Source organism: Triticum aestivum, chromosome 2A (assembly GCF_018294505.1).
Source record: "Triticum aestivum cultivar Chinese Spring chromosome 2A, IWGSC CS RefSeq v2.1, whole genome shotgun sequence".
NCBI classification, from domain to species: Eukaryota; Viridiplantae; Streptophyta; class Magnoliopsida; order Poales; family Poaceae; genus Triticum; species Triticum aestivum.
Genome location: NC_057797.1, coordinates 580,886,053 through 580,892,793, shown reverse-complemented (window position 1 = coordinate 580,892,793; position 6,741 = coordinate 580,886,053).

Sequence of the window (6,741 nt, the reverse complement as noted above, 5' to 3'; positions counted from 1 at the left end):
ATCTGCTTCCAAATTTATTTTATGTTGACATAGAGTGGGACTAATGCCTTTAAGATCATCAAGAGTATATCCAATAGCAGCACGATGCTTCTTCAGAGTTTTCAATAATCTTTCTTCTTCATGCTCTGAAAGGTTAGCACTAATAATAACAGGATATATCTTCTTTTCATCAAGATAAGCATATTTAAGATTATCAGGCAAAGGTTTAAGCTCAAACACGGGATCACCCTTAGGCGGAGGAGGGTCCCCTAGGATTTCAACAGGCAAGTTGTGTTTCAGAACAGGTTCATGTTTAAAGAATACTTCATCTATTTCCCTTCTTTCATTCATGAACATATCATTTTCATGGTCCAACAAATAATGTTCTAAAGGATCACTAGGAGGTACTACAATAGAAGCAAGACCAATAATTTCATCCTTACTAGGTAATTCTTCCTCACGATGTTGTTTACTAAATTTAGAGAAATTAAACTCATGAACCATATCATCCAAGCCAACAGTAACAACATTCTTTTCACAATCTATCTTAGCATTAACAGTGTTCAAGAAGGGCCTACCAAATATGATGGGACAAAAGCTATCTTGTGGGGAAGTAAGAACAAGAAAATCAGCATGATATTTAGTTTTCCCACACAAGACTTCAACATCTCTGACAATTCCAATTGGTGTAATAGTATCTCTATTAGCAAGTTAATTGTGACATCAATATCTTCTAACTCAACAGGTGCAATATCATGCAAAATTTCTTTGTATAAGTCATGAGGTATAACACTAGCATTAGCACCCATATCACATAAGCCATGATAACAATGATCTCCTATTTTAATAGAAATAACAGGCACACCTACCACAGGTCTATGTTTATCTTTAGCACAAGGTTTAGCAATTCTAGCAGTTTCACCTTTGAACTGAATAACATGCCCATCAATATTATCAGACAAGAGATCTTTAACAATAGCAATATTGGGTTCTACTTTAACTTGCTCAGGAGGTGTATATGTTCTAATATTGCTTTTACGAACCGTTGAAGCTTTAGCATGATCCTTTATTCTAACAGGGAAAGGTGGTTTCTCAATATAAGAAGTAGGAACAATAGGATCATTATAAGTGACAGTCTTTTCTTCAACTTTAATAGGTGTTGCTACTTTTACTTCTATGGGAGGATGATATTTAAACCACTTCTCCTTAGGGAGATCAACATAAGTAGCAAAAGATTCACAGAAAGAAGCTACTATCTCAGAGTCAAGTCCATATTTAGTGCTAAATTTATGGAAAATATCGGTATCCATAAAAGATTTCACACAATCAAACTTAGGTGTCATACCTGACTCCTTACCTTCGTCGAGGTCCCAATCTTCAGAGTTGCGTTTAATTCTATCCAATAAATTCCATCTGAATTCAACAGTCTTCATCATAAAAGAGCCAGCACAAGAAGTATCGAGCATGTTGCGATTGTTTTCAGAAAGCCGAGCATAAAAACTTTGCATAATTATTTCTCTCGGGAGCTCATGATTGGGGCATGAATATAACATTGATTTAAGCCTCCCCCAAGCTTGAGCGATGCTTTCTCCTTCGCGAGGCCAGAAATTATATATATAATTGCAATCACAATGAACAAGATGCATAGGGTAATATTTTTGATGAAATTCCAGCTTCAATCTTTTATACTCCCATGATTTCATATCATCACATTGCCTATACCATATCAATGCATCTCCCTTCAAAGATAAAGGGAAGACCTTCTTCTTAGCAACATCACTGGGTATACCTGCAAGCTTAAATAATCCACAAACTTCATCCACATATATTAAATGCTCATCAGGATGCTTTGTTCCATCTCCTGTAAAAGGATTAGCTAGCAGTTTTTCCATCATAGCCACAGGAAATTCAAAAGGAGTTTCATTTTCAATAGGTTCAGTATGTTGAGGAGCAACTCTTTGCTCTACTGGGTGGGGTGAAGATACCCCGAATAAGCCCCTCAGAGAATTACTTTCCATAGTAACAAGTGACAGTAAATTTCAGCACACTATATAAATTTTTCCTTACCAAATTCCACCTACCAAAGGTGCTACACTCCCCGGCAACGGCGCCAAAAAAGAGTCTTGATGACCCACAAGTATAGGGGATCTATCTAGTCCTTTCGATAAGTAAGAGTGTCGAACCCAACGAGGAGCAGAAGGAAATGATAAGCGGTTTTCAGCAAGGTATTCTCTGTAAGTACTGAAATAAGTGGTAACAGATAGTTTTGTGACGGGATAAATTGTAACGAGCAACAAGTAACAAAAGTAAATAAAGTGCAGCAAGGTGGACCAATCCTTTTGTAGCAAAGGACAAGCCGGAACAAACTCTTATAATAGGAAAAGCGCTCCCGAGGACACATGGGAATATCGTCAAGCTAGTTTTCATCACATTCATATGATTCACGTTCAATACTTTGATAATTTGATATGTGGGTGGACCGGTGCTTGGGTGCTATTCTTACTTGAACAAGCATCCCACTTATGATTAACATCTATTGAAAGCATCCGCAACTACAACAAAAGTATTAAGGTAAACCTAACCATAGCATGAAACATATGGATCGAAATCAACCCCTTACGAAGCAACGCATAAACTAGGGTTTAAGCTTCTGTCACTCTAGCAACCCATCATCTACTTATTACTTCCCAATGCCTTCCTCTAGGCCCAAATAATGGTGAAGTGTTATGTAGTCGACGTTCACATAACACCACTAGAGGCTAGACAACATACATCTTATCAAAATATCAAACGAATACCAAATTCACATGACTACTCATAGCAAAACTTCTCCCTTGTCCTCAGGAACGAACATAATTACTCACAAAGCATATTCATGTTCATAATAAGAGGGGTAATAATATGCATATAGGATCTGAACATATGATATTCACCAATTAAACCAACTAGCATCAACTACAAGGAGTAATTAACACTACGAGCAACCTACTAGCACCAATCCCGGACTTTGAGACAAGAATTGGATACAAGAGATGAACTAGGGTTTGGAGATGAGATGGTGCTGGTGAAGATGTTGATGGAGATTTCCCTCTCCCAATGAGAGGAGCGTTGGTGATGACGATGGTGATGATTTCCCCCTCCCGGAGGGAAGTATCCCTGGCAGAACAGCTCTGCCGGAGCTCTAGATTGGATCCGCCAAGGTTCCGCCTCGTGGCGGCGGAGTCTCATCCCAAAAAGTTCCTTTATATTTTTTTCTCATCGAAAGACCTCATATAGGAGAAGATGGGCATCGGAGAGCCACCAGGGGGCCCACAAGGTAGGGGGCGCGCCCTAGGGGGGGCGCCCCCCACCCTCGTGAGCAGGGTGTGGGCCCCCTGGCCTTCATCTTTGGCATGGATTTTTCTTTATTTCTTTTAAGACGTTCCGTGGAGTTTCAGGACTTTTGGAGTTGCGCAGAATAGGTCTCTAATATTTGCTCCTTTTCCAGACTAGAATTCCAGCTGCCGGCATTCTCCCTCTTTATGTAAACCTTATAAAATAAGAGAGAATAGCCATAAGTATTGTGATATAAAGTGAAATAACAGTCCATAATGCGATAAATATCGATATAAAAGCATGATGCAAAATGGACGTATCAGGGCAATGCTCTAATAATGATGATCATCACACTTTTATTTACTTACAACTCGATATTACAACTCGATACTAGAACAAAGATACGACTCTATATGGATGCTTCCGGCGGTGTACCGGGATGTGCAATGATCTAGCGTAGCAATGATATCAAAAAATGGACAAGCCATGAAAACATCATGCTAGCTATCTTACGGTCATGCAAAGCTATATGACAATGAATGCTCAAGTCATGTATATGATGATGATGGAAGTTGCATGGCAATATATCTTGGAGTGGCTATGGAAATGCCATGATAGGTAGGTATGGTGGCTGTTTTGAGGAAGGTATATGGTGGGTTTAAGGTACCGGCAAAAGTTGCGCGGTACTAGAGAGGCTAGCAATGGTGGAAGGGTGAAAGTGCGTATAATCCATGGACTCAACATTAGTCATAAAGAACTCACATACTTATTGCAAAAATCTATTAGTCATCGAAACAAAGTACTACGCGCATGCTCCTAGGGGGATAGATTGGTAGGAAAAGACCATCGCTCGTCCCCGACCGCCACTCATAAGGAAGACAATCAATAAATAAATCATGCTCCGACTTCGTTACATAACGGTTCACCATACGTGCATGCTACAGGAATCACAAACCTCAACACAAGTATTTCTACAATCCACAATTACCCACTAGCATGACTCTAATATTACCATCTCTATATCGCAAAACTATTGCAAGGAATCAAACATATCATATTCAGTGATCTACAAGTTTTATGTAGGATTTTATGACTAACCATGTGAATGACTAGTTCTTGTCATCTCTCTAAATAGATATAAGTGAAGCAAGAGAGTTTAATTCTTTCTACAAAAGATATTCCCATGCTCTAACAAATATAAGTGAGGCAAAAGAGCATTCTACAAATGGCGGTTGTCTAAGTGAAGAGAAACAGGCAATCCAAACTTCAAATGATATAAGTGAAGCACATGAAGCATTCTATAAAGCCATACTCAAAAGATATAAGTGAAGTGTAAAGAGCATTCTATAAATCAACCAAGGACTATATCATACCAGCATGGTGCATAAAAAGAAAAATAAAAACCTAAATGCAAAAGACGCTCCAAGACTTGCACATATCGCATTAACGAAACGAACCCGAACACATACCGATACTTGTTGAAGAAAGAGGGGATGCCTTCCCAGCATCCCCAAGCTTAGACGCTTGAGTCTCCTTGAATATTTACTTGGGTTCCTCGGGCATCCCCAATCTTTATCTCTTGCCTCTCTTCCTTCTTCTCGCATCGAAACCTTCTCCGTCATCGAACACTTCATCCACACAAAACTTCAACAGAAAACTCGGTAAGATCCGTTAGTATAATAAAGCAAATCACTACTCTAAGTACTGTTGCAAACCAATTCATATTTTGTTTTTGCATTGTGTCTACTGTAATATAACTTTTCCATGGCTTAATCCATTAATATGAATCGATAGTTTCATCAAAACAAGCAAACTATGCATCAAAAACAGAATCTGTCTAAAACAGAATAGTCTGTAATAATCTGAACATTCAACATACTTATGATACTTGAAAAATTCTACAAAAATTAGGAAAAATAAAAAATTTGTATAGGAAGACAGTGCAGGAAGAATCAGAACCATTTGACATTCCAGCTAAAAATGTAAAATCACACACTATAGCCAAAGTTTCTGTCCTGCACCGTACAAACCATCAAGCAAATGTAAACATCCTAAAGGCAAACCTTGGCACATTATTTTTATAATGCAATGGAATTGTACAAGGGGATAATTATTTTTGTTGAAAAGTTTCTGTAATCAAGATTCACAAAGTTTCTGTGAGCATAAACAAAGTTCAAGGCTAGCTCCCACTTCAACAATGCTCGTCTTTCTCACTTTCTCTTTTCTTTTTGAAAAAGTTTTGGGTTCCCCTCTTTATTTTTGTTATTTTTAAACTATATGAAAGCACTCAACAGAAATAAACGACTCTCTAAAACTTCCTGGTTGTCTCCCTGGCAACGCTTTCTTTAAAGCCATTAAGCTAGGCATATAGTGCTCAAGTAATGAATCCACCAGGATCCCAAGGTATATCAAAGCCAATTTTAATTAACAATGATTTGTAATTTAGTATTGAGCACAAAGTAACATATATCATGCAACAACGAAGTCTAACTCTCTTCCTATGCATCGGCATGTCATAAAAGAACAATTCATGCACGCATAGTAAAGGTCAATGCATAGTATAAACAGTTTCTTGCAATTTTATCGTGTGGGAAACGTAGAGAGGTGGAGATATAGTTCCTCTCTCATAATAATTGCAAGTAGGAGCAGCAATCACATGCATATTATATTCATCAAAATCATCATGTGCAACGGTAAAAGGCAACCCATCAATATATTCCTTAATAAGAGCAAACTTCTCCGATATAGTGTAGTTTGGAGAATTCAAAAAGATAATAGGACTATCATGTGTGGGTGCAATAGCAACAATTTCATGTTTAACATAAGGAACCATAGCAAGTTCATCTCCATAAGCATAATTCATATTGGCATCTTGTCCACAAGCATAGCAAGCATCATCAAAAAGGGATATTTCAAATGAATCAACGAGATCATAATAGTCATCATAGCAATCATCCTTCGTTAAGCACGAAGGGAAATTAAACAATGTATGAGTTGAAGAGTTACTCTCATTAGAAGGTGGGCACGGGTAGCTAATCCGCTCTTCCTCCTTTTGTTCTCCGCTCTCCTCATCATCTTTTTCATCCAATGAGCTCACAGTTTCATCAATTTGTTCTTCCATAGACTCCTGCAAAATATTAGTCTCTTCTTGGACAGCGGAGTAGTACTCAATATATGGTTCAACATAGGCATTAGAAGCATAATTATCATAGCAATATTTAAATATGGCAAATTTTTCAGATTTGTAAAGAGTAGCATCATACTTTTCAATCAAAGAAGCAATTTCATAAGCACCCTTAAAAGCAACAAAATATTCAATTTGTTGAACATCATAGTAACTATAAACACCCTTAGCATAAGAGGATACGATTCTATTATCACTAAACAGACATTGGCAGGGAAGGTGTTTCTTAGGGTCTTCAGAACAACAAGTAAAATCATATATTT